This window comes from Plutella xylostella, chromosome 3 (assembly GCF_932276165.1).
Source record: "Plutella xylostella chromosome 3, ilPluXylo3.1, whole genome shotgun sequence".
Lineage (NCBI taxonomy): Eukaryota > Metazoa > Arthropoda > Insecta > Lepidoptera > Plutellidae > Plutella > Plutella xylostella.
Genome location: NC_063983.1, coordinates 6,255,093 through 6,273,307, shown reverse-complemented (window position 1 = coordinate 6,273,307; position 18,215 = coordinate 6,255,093). Strand labels below are relative to the sequence as shown.

Genomic DNA, 18,215 nt, shown 5'->3' with positions numbered 1-18,215 from the left:
CATGTAATAGGCTGATCACTGATATCCCAAAGTGCAATGATAATGTCGGATGGGCATGTAATGCGCAGCGCTCGTCTGCTCACCAATCGTGTCGGCTCCCGTCCCATCGGGTTATGAGAGTGACAGTACCGAGAGTGCTTCTGTGTACTGTGCACACACTTGGGTAATGCCGAATGCCCAATCTACAAGTGCGTGTTGGCTGAATCTGACAATGAGATTGGCTATTCCGTGGTTGAAATTAAGGCTAGTAGATAGAGTCTGGCAAGGCTCACTTTGCAACGTATGAAAGATAGGAGTGAGTGATATTTATTATGTTTCTTTAAGTCGAATCTTACCCCAAATTAATGAAGAATACCACTTCAGTGTTACAAACTACAAAGAATGATTTTGGCTCTAATAAACTGGCTGTGGTGTAGGCATTTGTTTCTGTTGTAAGGCTAGCGTTGACGTATCTAGTTACTTAATTATATAGAGCTGCAAGATTGCAGTGAATTTTCCCACAAAGCAAATACAAATACATGTATTTGCTTGGTGATCAATTTTACAATAAAACTTCCATACGGTACGTAGTACGTAGCATATTAAAATATGATTTTGCTTTGTAGGAGAATAGTAGATGGCTCGCTTGCAAGTCACCTCTGACTATACCCTTTCAGGCATTACAACCGTAAAGTCAAATACAATTTAATAAAAAAAAACATAATAACATTTTATGAAGAACCTCTTTTTTTACGAACTACTCAAAGTAAGCATACCTATATGCATATTTATAACGGAATACTCAATCAATTCCCAAAAAAAATTGTAAGGAATGCTAATTTCTGTAAGCTTAAATAAATATTCGTACCATTTTCCAACACTCTTTTAAAATCTCGTATATTTTATAATTCGAGAATCATAATGTAAATAAATTTTATGATCGCTTTAATTTTGTAATAGGAACCGACTTAAATTTTAATTAAGGTAAAAAAACAAGGGAAGCGTTTTTAATTGTGAGTATATTTAACAATCTTTTTCACGATTATTTTAAAGTTATTACCTAATTACTTTAGGTAGGTTTAGGTTGCAGGTTTTTTTATGTATTCTGAGACAGCCTAAAATTTGTTAAAAAAATCAACTTTATTCTGGGTTAACGATACTTGTAATGAATGAAGTCAGTATAATACTGAATTGTAGTAGCAAATTCGACACAATCATGCTGATAATTATTATTATTATTAAATTCTTTATTGCACAAAGTAAATAGGTACAAAGGCGAACTTAATGCTAGTAGCATTTTCTACCAATTAACTTTTGGTGATTTTGACAATGGCTTGAAAACCTGAAAATACACGACGTAGGTAATGCAAAGACCTTTCGCAGTGCCAAATAAGGAAGCAGGCAATGAGCAATAAACATGAACGTGTCTTATTAGGTTCGGCTCCCATTATCGGCAGGCATCAGGATTTTAGGTGATCTCTCTCTCAGCCTTCTATAGTCCACTGTTGGACATATGCCTCTCCTAACGATTGCCACCCCAAACGGTCACCCGCCATCTGCATCCAGCGGCTTCCCGCTACCTTCCGCAGATCATCAGTCCAACGTGTCGGGGGGCGACCGACACGCCGTTTGCCGGCACGGGGTCTCCACTCCAGAACCTTTCTACTCCAACGGTCGTCGGTTCTGCTGGCTACGTGGCCAGCCCATTGCCACTTCAGCGTGCTAATCCTTTTGGCTATGTTGGTAACTTTAGTTCTCCTACGGATTTCTTCATTACGAATCATATCTCGCAGGGGCACTCCTAACATAGCCCTTTCCATAGCACGCTGAGCAACTCTGAGCTTGTGAATAAGCCCTTTGGTGAAGCACCACGTTTCGGCTCCGTAAGTCATCACTGGCAACACGCACTGATTGAAAACTTTTGTTTTAGGTGATAGGTAAATATTATTCATTAACTTTGTGGCAATAAAGTAGCAATGTCCATGATACATACGCGCCGATGCTAGTAATAGGCGCCGAGCCTTATTCTCTCCGCAAACGCAGAGAGAAACTATCAACAATTGCATAATACTTCCAAGTTAAACACTTTCGCATCTTGTTTGTGATCCGAAGAGCATCTGAAGAAAGCTTTTAAATTTTACAGCTGGAGGGGTGAAGAGGGGAAATTGCCACTTTTCCGGTGTCCACCCGCGTCTCTCCCCCTTGGAAACTGGCAGTCGTGGATCTAGGGGGGGTTAATCCTCTTATCCCCCTGGATCGATCCAGGATTCAGCATCGTACTATTTCCTAATTCAACTTATTTTCCTAATTGATGGTTTGAGCCAAAAACATACCAGGCGACAAATAAACCTACTTTGATTAATTGATTCAGGTACCATAAACGTTTTCCGAATTAATTACTATTATACCTAATTAAAGACTTGACGATAATAATTAAAAACAAACAGTGCATAACTTGTGTGTAATATATTGGTAGGATTTTATTTATAAACTGGCTTCTCTAAACAATTCCCTGAATCCGAGCTCTGGCCTTGCCTCTCTCTTCACCTAATTTTATTGATCATAAAATCTATTTAATTGTATTTTTATGCTTCATTATCATGTCCTTTAAATTCTCTTTTCATTTCATAAATTTAGATGACTCCCTGAGTCTTCCCATTCCGGCTTAATATCATTTTAGACATCCTGTAGATAGATGTTGAGACCAAAACTTAAGAGTACTTATTATTCTTTCTCGGCAATCTGTTGTTAATTTTAATCTTACTTATAAGTATACTACTTATAATAAGTAATTAAATACTTTAATCAGCCCAAACTTTGCCAGTACTTCAGTACTCAAATCTTTGGCATTGTATTTCAAACTCGTGGTCCTTAGTCCTTTATAGCTCTGCGGTAGGCAAATGGGTAAACTTGTGCAGTTTGGGCCTTGAGCAGATGCTGCAAGAGTTTCTGGTTACGATTGTTTGTGACCGTTACAATAAAAACTTCTATTCACAATGGCCACCGTTGCTGCGGCTGTATGGGATATTAGAATTTCATGCAGATTTTGTAAGCAGGTTTGTATACAGAGCCGGCTATTGGTACTTTGTGATATTATTTTACCTTCGTTATGAAGATAAAAACAGTTATGTATAACAACAATAGAAGTTGTGCCTGGTAGTAATGATCGAGATCATAACATTAATATTATACTTTAACACATTGAATGCCGACTACGCAATATTGGATAGGTATATACCAGTGATACGATGTACCATTGGCACGCAAAATGTGTAGTACAGATCATATACTAGTAGTTATACATCATATTATGGTAACTTTGACTTTCTATAAGACAAACCGGACGAACCTTAGGCAAGGTTACTAATTAATGTACTAAGTAGGTACTAGTTTTTAAAAAATAATTACATTCGTATCAAATTTTAACCGGCCTATGAGACAATTTTTTTATACATTTATAAAAATTTGCGGGTAATCTAATCAATTTTGGTACGTAACTTTATCATAATTTCTGTAAATTTGAGAGTTATCGAGTAGCGATGGTATACGAAGTTATAAAGTTAGGAAATTGTTTTGACGGATATGATTTTAACCAGTTAAGTACCTATGTGTGAAACTAGAAGTGGGTACGTTAAAGGCAAATATAAAGTTAGCATCAGCGCACTACTGGGTTTCATCATCACAACCCATCACGTCCTCACTGCTGGGGCACGGGTCTCCTTCATCAATAATAACGCTGGGGCCATTTGTAAGATTTTGTACTTATACAGGGTGTTGCAAAAAGGGTAGGTATACTTACTAAATTTCTGAAAATAAATAACGAAGTTTCTCATAGAACCTGTTTCCAACTTCAGCAAATAAATGCAATAAATACGCCTACGACTAACGATAGATAGCTAACCGAATAGTCATTAGTGAGCGCTCTCAAAGGTCTCTGACCATTATTCTGGTATTGGCAGCTTTCAAACGGCGCTTATTGGAAGTCTACGAATAAATCAATGGAGTCAATAGAGCAATAATTGTGGGTAGGAATTTATTCTGAAGACTGGTTAATGTGAAGCTGTTAATGAAGGTATGTGTGTACAATTTCCTGTAGTCTACATGGTATATAGGTACGTATGATACCTAGTTAACTCTTGCTTTCACACAACTTACTTACTTACAACCGTGCTGCTGTTTTTGCTCGATATATTTTATTTATATCATTCCCGTATTATTTATGGTTAATAGGACATTATTTCAACCTTTAGGAAATAATGTTCTCACGAAGATATCTTTAAGTTCTTAGATTACAGCCATCTCACACTTCCGCTTCAGGAAATATAGTCGTTATACAGGCTGTTGCAAAAAGGGTCTACTAAGCCGAAAGAGGGTGACTCAGGGGGCTATTCTGAACAACTTTAGTTCTACGAGTTTTGGAAATTCACGCATATACCCTTTTTGCAACATACTGTATAGGTAAACCTACTAAGCTCTTACTTTGCATCGAAGTTAATCTATACCTACCAGAAAGTGTCGACGACGTGGCATCACTTTATTATCTTATCACTTATTCTCTCTATTTGTCGAATGTGAGACGCGAGGCAATCACACGACCCGCCTACTGAGTCGCTTGAGGAAAAAACAACTCAATATCCTCAGAGTTTCAGCATTTTCCTTTATATTTCCACTTAAAATAACACAGAAAAGTGTTTCAGTGACATTAGGTACGTGCGTAAAGTCGCGCAAATTGGATCATGAATACAAGAATAAAGAAATTTGGAGGAATTTCTGACATAGATCTGATAATCTTTCTCTTTATATTCTTTGATGCTAGTTAGTTAAAGTTGGCATATACATATAAGTGCACTGACTGAAAGCACTGAATTTCGCGGGTTCTCTTAACGGCCAGCGCAGATATTTATTAAAGACAGATATTTATTTATTCGATACGAGTATTTCAGAAAAAAATCGTATCTGTTTTATTTTCATTGTGAAACAATTAGACGCTATATTGTTTTCCAATAAGGTCGTACGAGGTATTATACTTCTCAATGTTGATATTGAAATATAATATCACTTAGACAATATTGTGCTGGAAACAAAACAAACTGGCCGATAGTTATTGTTGTTTATTGCACAGTGTTTGTGTTTAGGATATCAGATACTAACAACCTGCCCGCCAAATGTACAGTTGTTGCTACATAATACACTCACGAGCAATGAAAAACATATTCAACATAGCTGTTCCCGCGCGCTTCGCTTCGCCTTAAAAAGTTTTCCCGTGGGAATTCCGGGATAAAAAGTAGCCTATGTTCTTTCCCAGGGTCTAAACCGTATGTATACCAAATTTTATTCAAATCCGTTCAGTAGTTTTGGCGTGAAAGAGTAACAGACAGACAGACAGACAGACAGACACAGTTACTTTCGCATTTATAATATTAGTTAGGATAGCTGTTCCCGCGCGCTTCGCTTCGCCTTAAAAAGTTTTCCCGTGGGAATTCCGGGATAAAAAGTAGCCTATGTTCTTTCCCAGGGTCTAAACCGTATGTATACCAAATTTTATTCAAATCCGTTCTGTAGTTTTGGCGTGAAAGAGTAACAGACAGACAGACAGACAGACACAGTTTCTTTCGCATTTATAATATTAGTTAGGATTAGGATTAGTTAGGATACCAGGGTGATTTTGGAGACGCGCATAATATTTTCACCACGTGTTCTCCTAGTCATACTGACCAACTTTCATTATGGGACCAACCATGAAATCGCGAAAAAAAAACAGCTGTTAAATGTCAATGCCTGCTAGGGCATGCAATACCGCAATAGGTTCAAATCAAATCTATTCAAAAAATTCAAATCTACGTTTTTTCAATACCGGTATTGAAAGTTAATACCAATTTTGAAGTAATACCGGAATCAGACATTTTTTAGGCTATAAATAAAGCGATTAAGATATAGTTAGCCTTGTGTTTCTATATACTATGAAAGCGCACTTGTTTCCAACCGCTTAATGTAGTTTTCGGCCGTTGGAAATCAACTGTTGTATATGCGTATAAGGACACCGGTGTAAAAAAAAACACGAAAAATCATATCTTCTTTTTAGTTGCTTATTTTTATTCTGATGCGCTGTTAAAATTGAATGTACTTCAATATTGCAGATAGCGTACTTAAGCTAGCCTTATCCGTTTCTTTAAGAACAATTTGGTGCAATTTTCACTGGAACTATTTCATTGAACGCGACTGTATCAAATCTCAAATTCTTACTGAAAAAGTCGGTAAAAAGCTGTATCTCATGTTGAGTAAAGTAATATTGCATTGTAGCTGTGTCACAATATGCTGCTCTTATTCTGTGTATACGCTCCGCCTGAAACGTGTGTTCAGGCTTTATTTTCCATAATTATACGCTTACACGTGTCCCAAGTTAAAACAAGTTTAACCTTTTAAAACCTTTTCACGTTAGCAAGCAAAATGTACTTTATAAATAACAGGGCCCCGTGTTTTTATGCAGAAGGCGTGTGGATTTTACCGATAGGTATAATAAACTACGCTTATTAATTTAGGAAGGCCTATGTGAAGCAGTTCATGATTATTGGAATAGGTCTAAATATACCATGAGCCTTTGTGGTGTAACGGATAAGGCATTTCTAGTAGATCGAAGATTTGTATCCTGGCGTGTAATTCCTATGAATTATTTTCAAGTACAATAATACGAAAAACTCACGGTGGAAGAAAGCATCGTGAGAGAACTAGCACATGTAGTTTCTACATTCTTTGTGTTTTTGCCTTACTGCCTTCTGAGGCTCACTTGGCCGATGTTTTATAAAACCCGAACTTTTGCATCTGTTCAAATCTGAAACTTTTTAAATTCACCAAGATCTTAGGGGAGAACAGAGACCGTTTTTCTTGATTACAAGACACCAAAAACGCAAAAAATAGTACAAACGATAATGAATAGGCCCGGAACATTAAGTTCGTGGGCCGTTTTCTGGCTCGCAAAAAGTTTGAATAACACCTGGATACAGAAAAAGAAAGAGCAGTCAGCCTTTTCCCTGAGATTCCCTTTTTGAAAGTTACGCTATCCTTTTCCATTAAAACTGGGAAGAAAGCTGTCTGGGTCTTAATCTCTTACAATTTGTAAACAAAACAAATTGTTGAGTTTGCCTTTATTTCGCTTGGCCACTTATTTTGTTTTGAACAGGCGTTTTTCTGTAGTTTTTGTCAGTAGAAACAGCAATCATAGGCTACCTTGCGAAAAGCATCTTATTTTATGCATAAGGGATAACAACTCTGAAAATAGCAAAAAAAAACATTCTATAAAATATTTATATTTTTATCAACAATAGGCCGCCAGGGTATGTGTGCTACATACGAAAATACACTCCTCTTTTCCCGTTAGGAGAAACAAAAAACACAAGATAAACCTCACGTTCTCAGCTCGGGTTACTCCGTAAACTTCGAGAATGTTCCCTTCGTCATTAGAAAATTGTTCTAAGAATGGTTCCAGCACCAGAACTAATTAATCGCTTTTTCATCAAGCGCCTTTGAAAGCCTTCACTGATTCCGGAATGAGAACATAAAATTGCAAGAATGAAGGAGGGAGAAAGGTACAACAACCACGCTATAGTTACATTTTTGTCGTCAAAGGACTTAATATACCTAAAAAAGGCTTTTCTTTTTACTATTTGTCCTGTACCTCCCCTGTAGGTCGGCTGGTAGAAAATGCTTTTATCATTAATCCCACCTTTATAGGTATATTATGTGCAATAAAGAGTTAAATAAATAAATATTCATAGCAGCGCAGTTTTTAGGACAAAGAGTTAGACAAAGATTTCTGTAAACATAATTAACCATTCCATTCTAATAACTTGCTTGTTACCTCACCTAGTCATTATTTGAAATACAAACTCAAGATATCAAAATTTTCAAAACTTCTTAGACTAGGTCTATAATCCCAGCAATAATAAAATTGAACATTAATAAAGGCCGCATTGTTTCAACAAAAAGCAATTAGAGGATCTCAAGTCGAAACAAAGTGACTGCTAGAAGCTAATATAAATTCCTAAGTAAGCTTTGAATTAACTTGAAAAGATAGGTACGAGAGTAAATTTAAAATGAAAGTAAAGCAATGTTGTCATGGTTCAAAGATTAAAGTATTAATTTAGTTCAATGGACAACATTTCAAAAAACTAAAGCGGCTATAAATCGAAAACCATTTCGAGATTTAGCTCTAAAGGCCACAAAAAAAATGTTTTTATATTTTTTGGATGTATCATTTTCGAGAAAATCATAAAATAGTCAAAAAGTGCTGATGACGTCATGCATCAGGTGCGATGTATTTTGATGATCAAAGCCTATAGATTTAAAAACAAAGTAACTGTCACTTTCATTTTTTATTGACGTTGACGTTTTATCGTGTCGTTGTTGTTTATTTGGGTCATTTTCATAAATTCTGTTCTTACACTTTCTGACAATTTTTTTTAATTTATCATATAAAATGGTTCGTACGTATTAAGAGATGACCTCTATATAATATGTTCCAGAGCATGCCACCGCCTACACAGCTGAATAAATGCTTCTGCTTATTTTTTATCATCAGATATCTATGACATTTGAAAATGACCCATTTGTTGGTTGGCATGTAAACAAAGTTTAAATGTCATTTGTCAGTGTCATTTATGTTTTTTTTGAGACTAAGGCAAAAGACAAAAATAAAAATTGAGCCTAATAAATTATGTGATGTCACTTCCGGTTTTAAAATAATTAACTTTAAAGTTAAAAATAACATGCAAAAATTAATGTACATACAAAATAAAAAAATACGTCCCCTCTAATTTTTTATAAACTTTCCGAATAGCTATTAAAAATATAGGGTAAAGAAAATGAAATGTTGTCCATTATAGACTTGGAGAAGTTACTCTACGAATGAAAAACATGGGTTATAATAATTATGAACCTAACTATATGATACTAGCACATTATGACTAGACTAGAAATAGAATTTGTATTTAGATAATTTGGTTAAATCAAAATTCGTATTAGGTATAGTAGGTACCTAAGTAGATTATTTTAATTATGACATATTTAATCTTATTTTTATGACGTTTACAAATTGACATTTTATATAGAATTATTTGAATCTTTGACCTGTTAATTAATTATTATAACTTGACTCACGATTATTTTGATGTTTTACGCTTATGTAAAAAAATGTTTATATGTAGCTTTACAAAAGAATTGACATGTAATGTATAATTATGAAATAAAGAACCTAAACCTAAACCTTATGTTTAATTTCTTATGTTAATGTATATTTCCTCTAATATTAAATATATTTAAACACCAAACCATAGAAGTAGCGTTATATAAGAAATATATTAGATATTTTCGGTTTTTCGATGAAGATATTCTAGAAATTTGCATACAAAAACGCAATATTACGGCTGGCTGACTCACATGATAGAGCGAATTGCAAAAAAAGTGTTTTTTTAAGACTAGCGTAGCGTAGAGCCTTTGAATAAAATACTCCGAAAGATAGAATTATGATATTTTCTGGTGTTTCCTAAAATGTTTTTTTTTTAATTAGTCTATATGTATTTTCCCATGCTGGACAAATAAATAAATGAAAAATTTTATATTATTGTTACCGCACTTGATTTCATTACTTATATAAAATATTGAAAGAAAGAAAGAAAGAAAGAAAGAAAGAAAAACTTTATTTGACTTAGACAGCAATATTAATTTACAAAGAAAGATGGAATGAAATATATAATAGGTACTTAATCTAATCAATCTAAATATATATAAGTATATAAATCTAATAATGAGAAAAAAAAAAAATATATATAAGTATTGGTGATAGGCAATAAATAATATGCTGTCGTCGTCAAAACGGTGTCCACTCAGCTACTGCAGCGCCTTTGGTTGGTTTAAAGGACACTGCGCTGGTTTTCAGTGGAAGCCTTATAGTGACGCACTACGCGTAGGTAGTTAATAAAAATCAAACGAAAACACGGGGGAAACAAAAACAAAGTGAAGTGCGCGAGCGACGACATGGCGGAGCGCGTTCGCCCTGAAATCTACTTTCAGGCAGGAGCGGCACACATAGCCGGCCACACGTGTCGCGCGCGCACCGAGACAAATAATAAAAACGAGATAATAACACTAATTAATATCAATATAAAGTGAACAGAAACACGACACATTATAATAACATAAAGAAACAATAATGATAAATAACATTAAGAATTACGGTAAGTGCCTACTTATCAATACCATGTAGTTATGTAATATGTATAGGTTACTAAGCCATTGAACTGGTAGTGTGTTTTGTGTTATTTGTAGTGAGAAATAATAATGGTATGTGAAAGTTATCAAAAACATGTTGTGTGATAAATACGTGTATGTATACATAGATAATTATAACTCATATGTATTATACATAAATAAATAATAACTAGGTACATATATATTCATAAGTACTAAAATTTTAGAATAGTGTTGTTAACTATAATTCACTACTTTATTGTTCAGGTTCCAAGGATTAAAATGAAATGTCAAAGCGTGTAGAAGAATATTATGAACGATGAACGTGTGTGTGTAGCAGACAATGATGGGAATGGGCCTGCAACCATGCAAACGAAATCCTACCTTGCGCATCGTGGATAAAATTCAAGTGAGTGAAATTATGGTTGTGCCTTTTGAACTGCTAGTAAATAATTTTTATAACGTTTTCTAAATGTGTAAATTGTTTTCAGACCACGTATAGGGGGTGGGAGATTATTGAAGATGTCGCTGGCAAGATACTTAAAGCTATGCCGATACATGGCTGATTTGTGCTTGGGGGTGAGCATCAGATACGTGGAGGCCCTCGTGTTGATGGTGTGGTGTTGGCGCGCCCAGTTCAGCTTATCATACAGATAATCTGGCGACTGATGCTTCACGACGCCAAAGAGGAGAGTAGCCAGGTGCAACTTCCATCTCGCCGCAATCTTCAGCAGGTTTGACCTATTTAGAAAGGGTGTTACATGAGTGCGCGGGGGAATGTTGAAGCAGAACCGAGCGCAGGCATTCTGCACCCTTTGAACCAACCTTTCTGTTTTACGCAGTAAGCACGGTCCATATACAGTGTCGGCATAGTTCAATTTAGATAGTACCAGTGATTCGCACAACTGTATACGGAGGGCTTCATCGATGTACGGTCTTATGTTATACAGAAGTTTAAGTCTGTAAAAACAATTTGTAACCATGTTCATAACATGTTTCTCGAAACGTAGGTTACTGTCAAACACAAGACCCAGGTTGCGCGCTTCTGTAACCCTTTCAATAACCGTCCCATTTAGTATAATGTTAGGGTTTTCTGCTAGGGTATCTTTGACCTGCTTTTTGGTACCAATTATCATATACATAGATTTGTTCGGGTTAAGGTGAAGGGAGTTATTATTAGACCAGGTTGTAATCCGCTCTAAGTCCTCATTAATGAGCTTACATGTTAGCTCTGTCTCGTGTGGGGGGCATGACAAGTATATTTGTAGGTCATCTGCGTAGACATGAAAACTACAGTTTTTCACCTCCAAAGCGATGTCACAGGCGTACAGTATAAATAGTAGAGGTCCTAGGATAGATCCTTGTGGCACACCCCTGGTCACTGAATAATTCGCTGATAAAATAGTTGTACCATCAGATTTTCTCAACTTGACAATCTGGGATCTTCGATCTAGGTAACTAAAGAACCATCTCACCGTGCTGGGGTCAAAACCATAATATGTCAATTTTGCCAGCAGTAGCGGGACACTGATCGTGTCAAAAGCGCGGGAAAAGTCGAGTAGTGTCAGTATGGTGGATCTTGGGATGCGAGAATGTTATCCACCACGTCTAGGAGTGCTGTCGTTGTACTTCTACCCTTGCGGAATCCGGATTGCACTGATGGAAGGATCTTGTTTTGTTCGAGATAATTGGACATTTGGTGGTGTACTACTTTTTCTAGTATCTTAGATAGGGTAGATAGTAGGCTAATTGGTCGGAGATCCTTAAAGTCCGTTGGGTCTGACTTTTTAGGAATAGGGTTTACTAATGCAATTTTCCACTGATCGGGGAAAATTGATGAAGTTATGGATTGATTAATGATGAAAGTAAGGATGTCTAATGTGCGTGGAAGTGTGAGGATTAGCATATCCAGTGATATTCCATCATATCCTAGTGCATTTGATTTAAATTTTTTAATTAACCCGCTGACTACTTCTTCAGTTATGGTTTGTAGTTTGAAGTTATGTTGATTGTGTTTATTGCTTTCATAGTAAATAATATTAGATAAATTTAGACTGTTATTACCGGGAAGATTTAAAAAGTGTTGATTAATTTCGTCGGGGTTAGTAAAATGTTCTGGGAGTACTGTATTTTTATGGCTCCGCATAACTGTTTTTTTAAGATTATTCCATAGAGTGGATGAATTTTTAATATTATTATTAATGTTGGACTGATAGTAAGCTCGTTTTTCATTGAGAATAGCGGCTGTAACTAAACTTTTCAAGTCCTTATAGTGTTTTTTGTTTGAATCTGAGCCTGCGACGCGAAACTTTTTATACGCTGCATCTCTCAAGCTCATCATATACTTAACGTTGTCAGTAATCCAGGGGTAGCTGAAAGTTTTTATCCGTACAGTTCGCTCGGGAGCGTGGAGATCGAATAACTTGATCAAGCAGTCAGTGAATACGGCAACCATTTCATTTACATCTTGTAATGTTTTAATATCTTCCCAGCGAATCGAATTTAGGTCACTATTAAATTGGTCCATTGAAATATTTTTTAAAGGCCGGTATGTTATCCATTTCGGAGTAGGCTTGGGTTTTTTAATATTGAGGTCTACAGTTATAAATGCATGTTTTCCCAGTGTGGGTATACGCTCAACGTTTAGTCGTCTGACCTCGGTATCCGCGCACACAACATCTATCAGTGTCTCGCTACTATCGGTGAAGTGCGTAGGTTCAGTGACCAATTGGGCTAGGCCTACACTATTCACAAAGTCGCAGAGTTGCCGCACTTTGCTCTCATTCATACTGGTACCTAATAGGTTAATGTTAAAATCCCCTAGCAATATGGTTTTATCGTAGTCTACAAACGAAGTTACAGAATCTGTCAGGGCGTCAAAAAAAGAGTTGCAATCTTGCCACGGAGGTCGGTAAGCGGTACCAATTAACAATTTGATTGTGTTGACGGTACAACTCAACCACATTTGCTCAATACCTGTCGCGGTGGGGTGGGTACGGAATCGTGCCTTTATACCAGTTTTTATATAAAAACCTACCCCTCCCCCTCGCTCCCGTTGTCCTCGAGGACGTGGCGTGTGATGCAGCCTGTAGCCCGGTATGACCGGGGCACGGTCGTCCTGCCCCTCACGGAGCCAGGTTTCATTAATGGCCATGATGTCCACGTCATAGCGGAGCACAGTGGCAATAAGCTCGTCATGACCGGTGCCTAGCGAGCCCGCGTTAAAAAGACCAATGCAAAGTGATTTTGTTTTAATTGTCATTGGTAATAAAAAGTTGGAACCGCTGGTAAAGAATGTGTGTAATTAAACTTGGCATGTTAGGTATTGACCAGTTGTGACAGTGTGGGCAGACATTGCAGATACTCACAGTACTATGGGTAGCTATGTGCGGTATATAAAAAGTTTTATATGTTGTGTTGTTTATTCCTATAATGTTATGGTGTATCTGTATAATATATTTATAAAGGTAATTTGTGTGACGCGTACAGTAGGAGTACTTCTTGTTGCTACCTGAGTGTAATAGTATATAATATGTGTAATAATTGTAATTGTATATGCTTTTGTAGTAATGTAGCGAGTTGGAGTATGTGTATAAGTTAGACAGTAAACAAATTATAAAATACATGTATTTGAAAATTAAATACCAGCAGTAACCGGTCCATAAGTAATCACAAAACACAGAGAAAACAGTTATAATACAGTGAGTTGTATATTTAGTAAGTAGCCTAGTTGTAATATTAAAGAGTAGACAGTTCATAAATGAATCCCTATAGTTAGCGTGCATAAAAACAAATGCAAAGTAATTTTTATGTATTAACGTTTGCCGAAAGTATTTTTTATTTAGATTGTACACCAAACACACGAGAAATATCGTCAAAAGTGCGAATCCACTGGCGGGGAGTGTCCTGGCCTTTACGCGCGTATATACGACCTTTTTTGGTCCAGGTGTATTTCCAGGACTGACTTCTTCCTGCCTCCCGGACTTGACGAAATAAATTCCGGTTTAATTTGGTCAGTCGCTCGTTGACATAGAAGGGGCGCGGCGCGGAGGACTGGCCGAGGTCGGCCGAAGTGGCCCCGCGGCGGACGCGCGCAGCTGCAGTCAGCTGATCCTTGAGCGCGCGTCGCGTGAGCCGCACCACTAGCGGCCGCGGCCGGCCCGCCCCCGCGCCCGCGCCCTCCCCGCTGTCGCCCGGCGCCCGGCTCCACCTGTTCCTCGCACCAACACGCTCCGCGCTCACCACGTCTGACTCGTGCAGGTCAACCCCGAGCTTAGATGCCACTGACAGTATCAGGTGCATGGGGTTCTCCCCGTTCTCCTCCGGAAGATTTGTCACCTCCACATCGTTTTCAAGCAGGTCCTGGTCTTTCTCATTGAGCTCCAGTCGCAATTCTGCTATGACAGCCTCGAGCCGCGAGCCCGTCCCCTCCGTGAGCCGCTGCTCCAGCAAATCCACTCGCGAGTCCAGTGTGTTGCAATTACTATCATTATTCTGCATCTCTGCCCACCATGTAAAAGGGTAGGTATGTAAAGCATTCAACTGTGGATTCCAATTAACTACAGTCGAATATCAGCTGCAGTAATGGAACCTGGATTTAAATGGATCATCAAGCTATTCAGGTATAACCGCCGATTTTAAAACGATAGTTATGCCGAGCCAATGAATGTCGTTTTGTTTGTAAGATAAAAATAAAATCTCGAAAATGAAAGATTTCGTGGCGGCATATTCGTGAAAATGGCATTTACCTTTGAATTCTTTCCAAATGATTGTTTTTTGAGATAAAGGTGGATTTAAAGATAAAAAGAGAGCGGAGAGTAGTTTGTTATAAAAATCCGTTCATCAGAAATTCTTATCTTTACTATACGATGAATAAAAGCCTTTGAGTTTGAGAGGCAATAAGGCATCCTCGGTAAATTGCAAATGTACAGTTAAAAAGTATGAAAACGCCTTGGAATCGCTACAATGTCAATAATACGGCTTCAATACCCATGTTTGCGGTGTAATGAAGCATTTCTAACGCTTTAGGAAATTCTCAATGCGTCAATACTGAAGATTCTGCATGCGAAATTATAATTCATTAGTACCTACATATTTATATGTTTATCTAATGCCAATTTTAGATAGGTACCTTTGAAATACATAGCTATAAATCACTCAGCTTTGAATTAAATATAAATTTACTAGCTGTCCCCGCGCGCTTCGCTTCGCCTTAAAAAGTTTTCCCGTGGGAATTCCGGGATAAAAAGTAGCCTATGTTCTTTCCCAGGGTCTAGACCGTATGTATACCAAATTTCATTCAAATCCGTTCAGTAGTTTTGGCGTAAAAGAGTAACAGACAGACAGACAGACAGACAGACAGACAGACACAGTTACTTTCGCATTTATAATATTAGTTAGGATATTTTTAGTTGGTAATATTCTAATGCGCTGTTAAATGTATTGCAATATTGCAGACAGCGTCACTGAGTTGCTAGTATTTTTTTCCGTTTAGGATCAATTTCGCATTTTCACTGGAACTTTTTCATAGCTCGTGAATGTGTCAATCAAATTTAATGCTGTGATAAACAAAATGTTAAAAGTTAAAACACCTGGGCTGAACCTTATGGATACCTAAATACATGATAGGTTTAGGTACACGTTAGGTTATGTTTAATTCAAAAGAGGCATTGTCATTAGTCATTGGACCGTTAGGTACATTTACAAAGTCCTTAATTATTTTGTCTATATAATATTACAGGAAATGTATGAAATTCTGAAATTGTATCCAATTACTAGGAAATAGCACCTTAAATTGTAAATGTAGTGTTACATTGTATGGATTAATATTATCCGATACACAAATCCGGAGCCCAGTTGATTTAGGTCTCTATTATATTCAGTACATTTTCACGGTATCGCAGTTTCAGTGGTTTTGTTCGTAATAGTTGATGAATATGTTCATTTATATGGGTTGAACTTCAAGCATTATGTGGGGTTCAAGATCCATTATGTCTCAGTTTAAGCCTTATAGAGTTTGTATGTGGTATACAGTAGTAAAATACATATTATAACAACGAAGTCAGAATAATGTTTGATATGAATGACATTAAATTTTACTGCGTTGAAACAACTAGCTCTTTTTAAACTACTTTCTAAGACAAATAGTATCTTTAAGATGAATCCTATATTTTGTAATTTTCCACGTAGAAATTTATGACAATTAGTACATAGACATAAATGTTAACGAGCTACTACGGCGTGGCTCGTAGCACTTTCGTAGCACACTTTATTTGCTAGGGAAATATAATCTACAGTGTTGGTGCTAGTCGAGAGTGTATGTTATTCCTAACCGAAGGTAAAATAATTGTGCATTTAAACCAATAAAGTGCCTCATTTACAACAAAGAAGGAACAAATTTAAACTACAATTTGACTGATTCCGTGCATTCAGGTGTCAGATTGTATATATGTTCGCTTGTATATTTTATGAGATTTTAAATTTTTTAAAAAAGACCAACATCTTTTGGGAGACTATACGCATTGTTTCATCGACTCAGGTGGCTGTAAAAATTTAATGTAAAATATGATTCAGGAACTTCAACGGGAAAATCTTTTAAAACGAAATAAAGCTAGTTTTACAATTACCTTCATAAATTATTTTCCGAGTGCATAGTGAATATTGAAGTATCTTACATCATACAAAGAGAGCACTAAACTTCCTTTTATATTACCCTAGGGCGTTCTTTGTTCTCAGCTGTTATATAGGTACCTATGGTATTATGGTAAATATATATATATTATGGTAAATATGGTATAGAATTTTGAAAGATGAAATTTAATTTATAATTATAAGCATCGGCAACTAACTACAGCTTGGGAGCGTTGTCCTACATTAAAATCCGTTATAAATATATTTTTTATATATATAAATATAATATATAATTTTCAGTACAACAATTTTCACCTAACAATATCCATATTCTGCCTAACAACTTATGTATTTCATCATCAGATACAACCGCGGTAAAATCCATTCACATATGAAATTCATAGCACCCCTCTTTTTTAGGCGTTTGTTCAAAATCAATACCAGCGCCGGAAAATTCAACGCCACACTGAGATTAACAATACTAGCCGGTTATTTGGCGCAGTTTTCGGCCGCCATGTTTGCCTTTTTGACAGGCTTGTTATTGTGGAAACTTGACGCCGCTGTAAAAACAAATGACGTCATAATTTCCGGTCCGCTAGCCTCCCCCGCGTCCAGCCGTAGATAATCGCCAGGTCAGGACAGTGACGTCAGAGCTCCTTTTTTAAATGCGTATGAAAATACTAATAGACTATTCATAGACACCGTTGAGAACCAATGACCAGTTAAGTAAAAACGAGACAGATTGTTTGTCTGATTAAGGGCGGATTCGACCAAAGTCGAGTAACTTTTTACTCGAGACTCGTAAACTACCAGTTACTCGCGAGTAAGCAGATTTTGCATTCTACCAAACCTGAAACCAAGATAAGTAGCTTATCCCAAGAATAAAATGTTATACCGCCAAAATTTACCGTGTAACGAGCTTATCCGAGAGTAATTTTGTAATGGCGGCAGCACATCAGCTGATTAGAAAACCGTCATAATGACATATAAACACATCTGTCAAATCATAAACAAAAGTACGTTAAAAGGCAAATTCTCAGAATAACAACAGCGAATAAAATATTAAAACATAAACAATTTCCTACTATTATAATCCATTCAAACTAAGTTGGCATGCCATTTCTATTGCATGCTTTGAAAACGCAGCTATTTTTATTTTAGTTGCAGTATAGTTTCCTTCCTCGTTCATTCAATTAATCATGGTATAACTTGGTAGAATGCAAATGTACTTATCCCAGATATTTACTCGCGTATAAATTTTATTCCGGTATAGTTATTCTCGTGTAACGAGATGTTTGGACGAATCCACCCTAAGTGAGTGGGTGACCTATATACACAAATACATAAAAATACATCATGAAATT

General features: G+C 36.6%; 1 protein-coding gene and 1 long non-coding RNA gene across 3 annotated transcripts in view; one reads left to right on the top strand and one right to left on the bottom strand.

The window, feature by feature from the left end:
• Positions 1 to 18,215, bottom strand: part of LOC105386277 — a 214,179-nt gene that overhangs the window by 171,567 nt on the left and 24,397 nt on the right. The window lies entirely within an intron of this gene.
• LOC105387106 lies at positions 9,730 to 11,795 on the top strand. Its single transcript, XR_007266620.1, has 3 exons — positions 9,730 to 10,208; positions 10,489 to 10,630; positions 10,713 to 11,795. It is a non-coding gene; the product is annotated as an uncharacterized LOC105387106 (long non-coding RNA).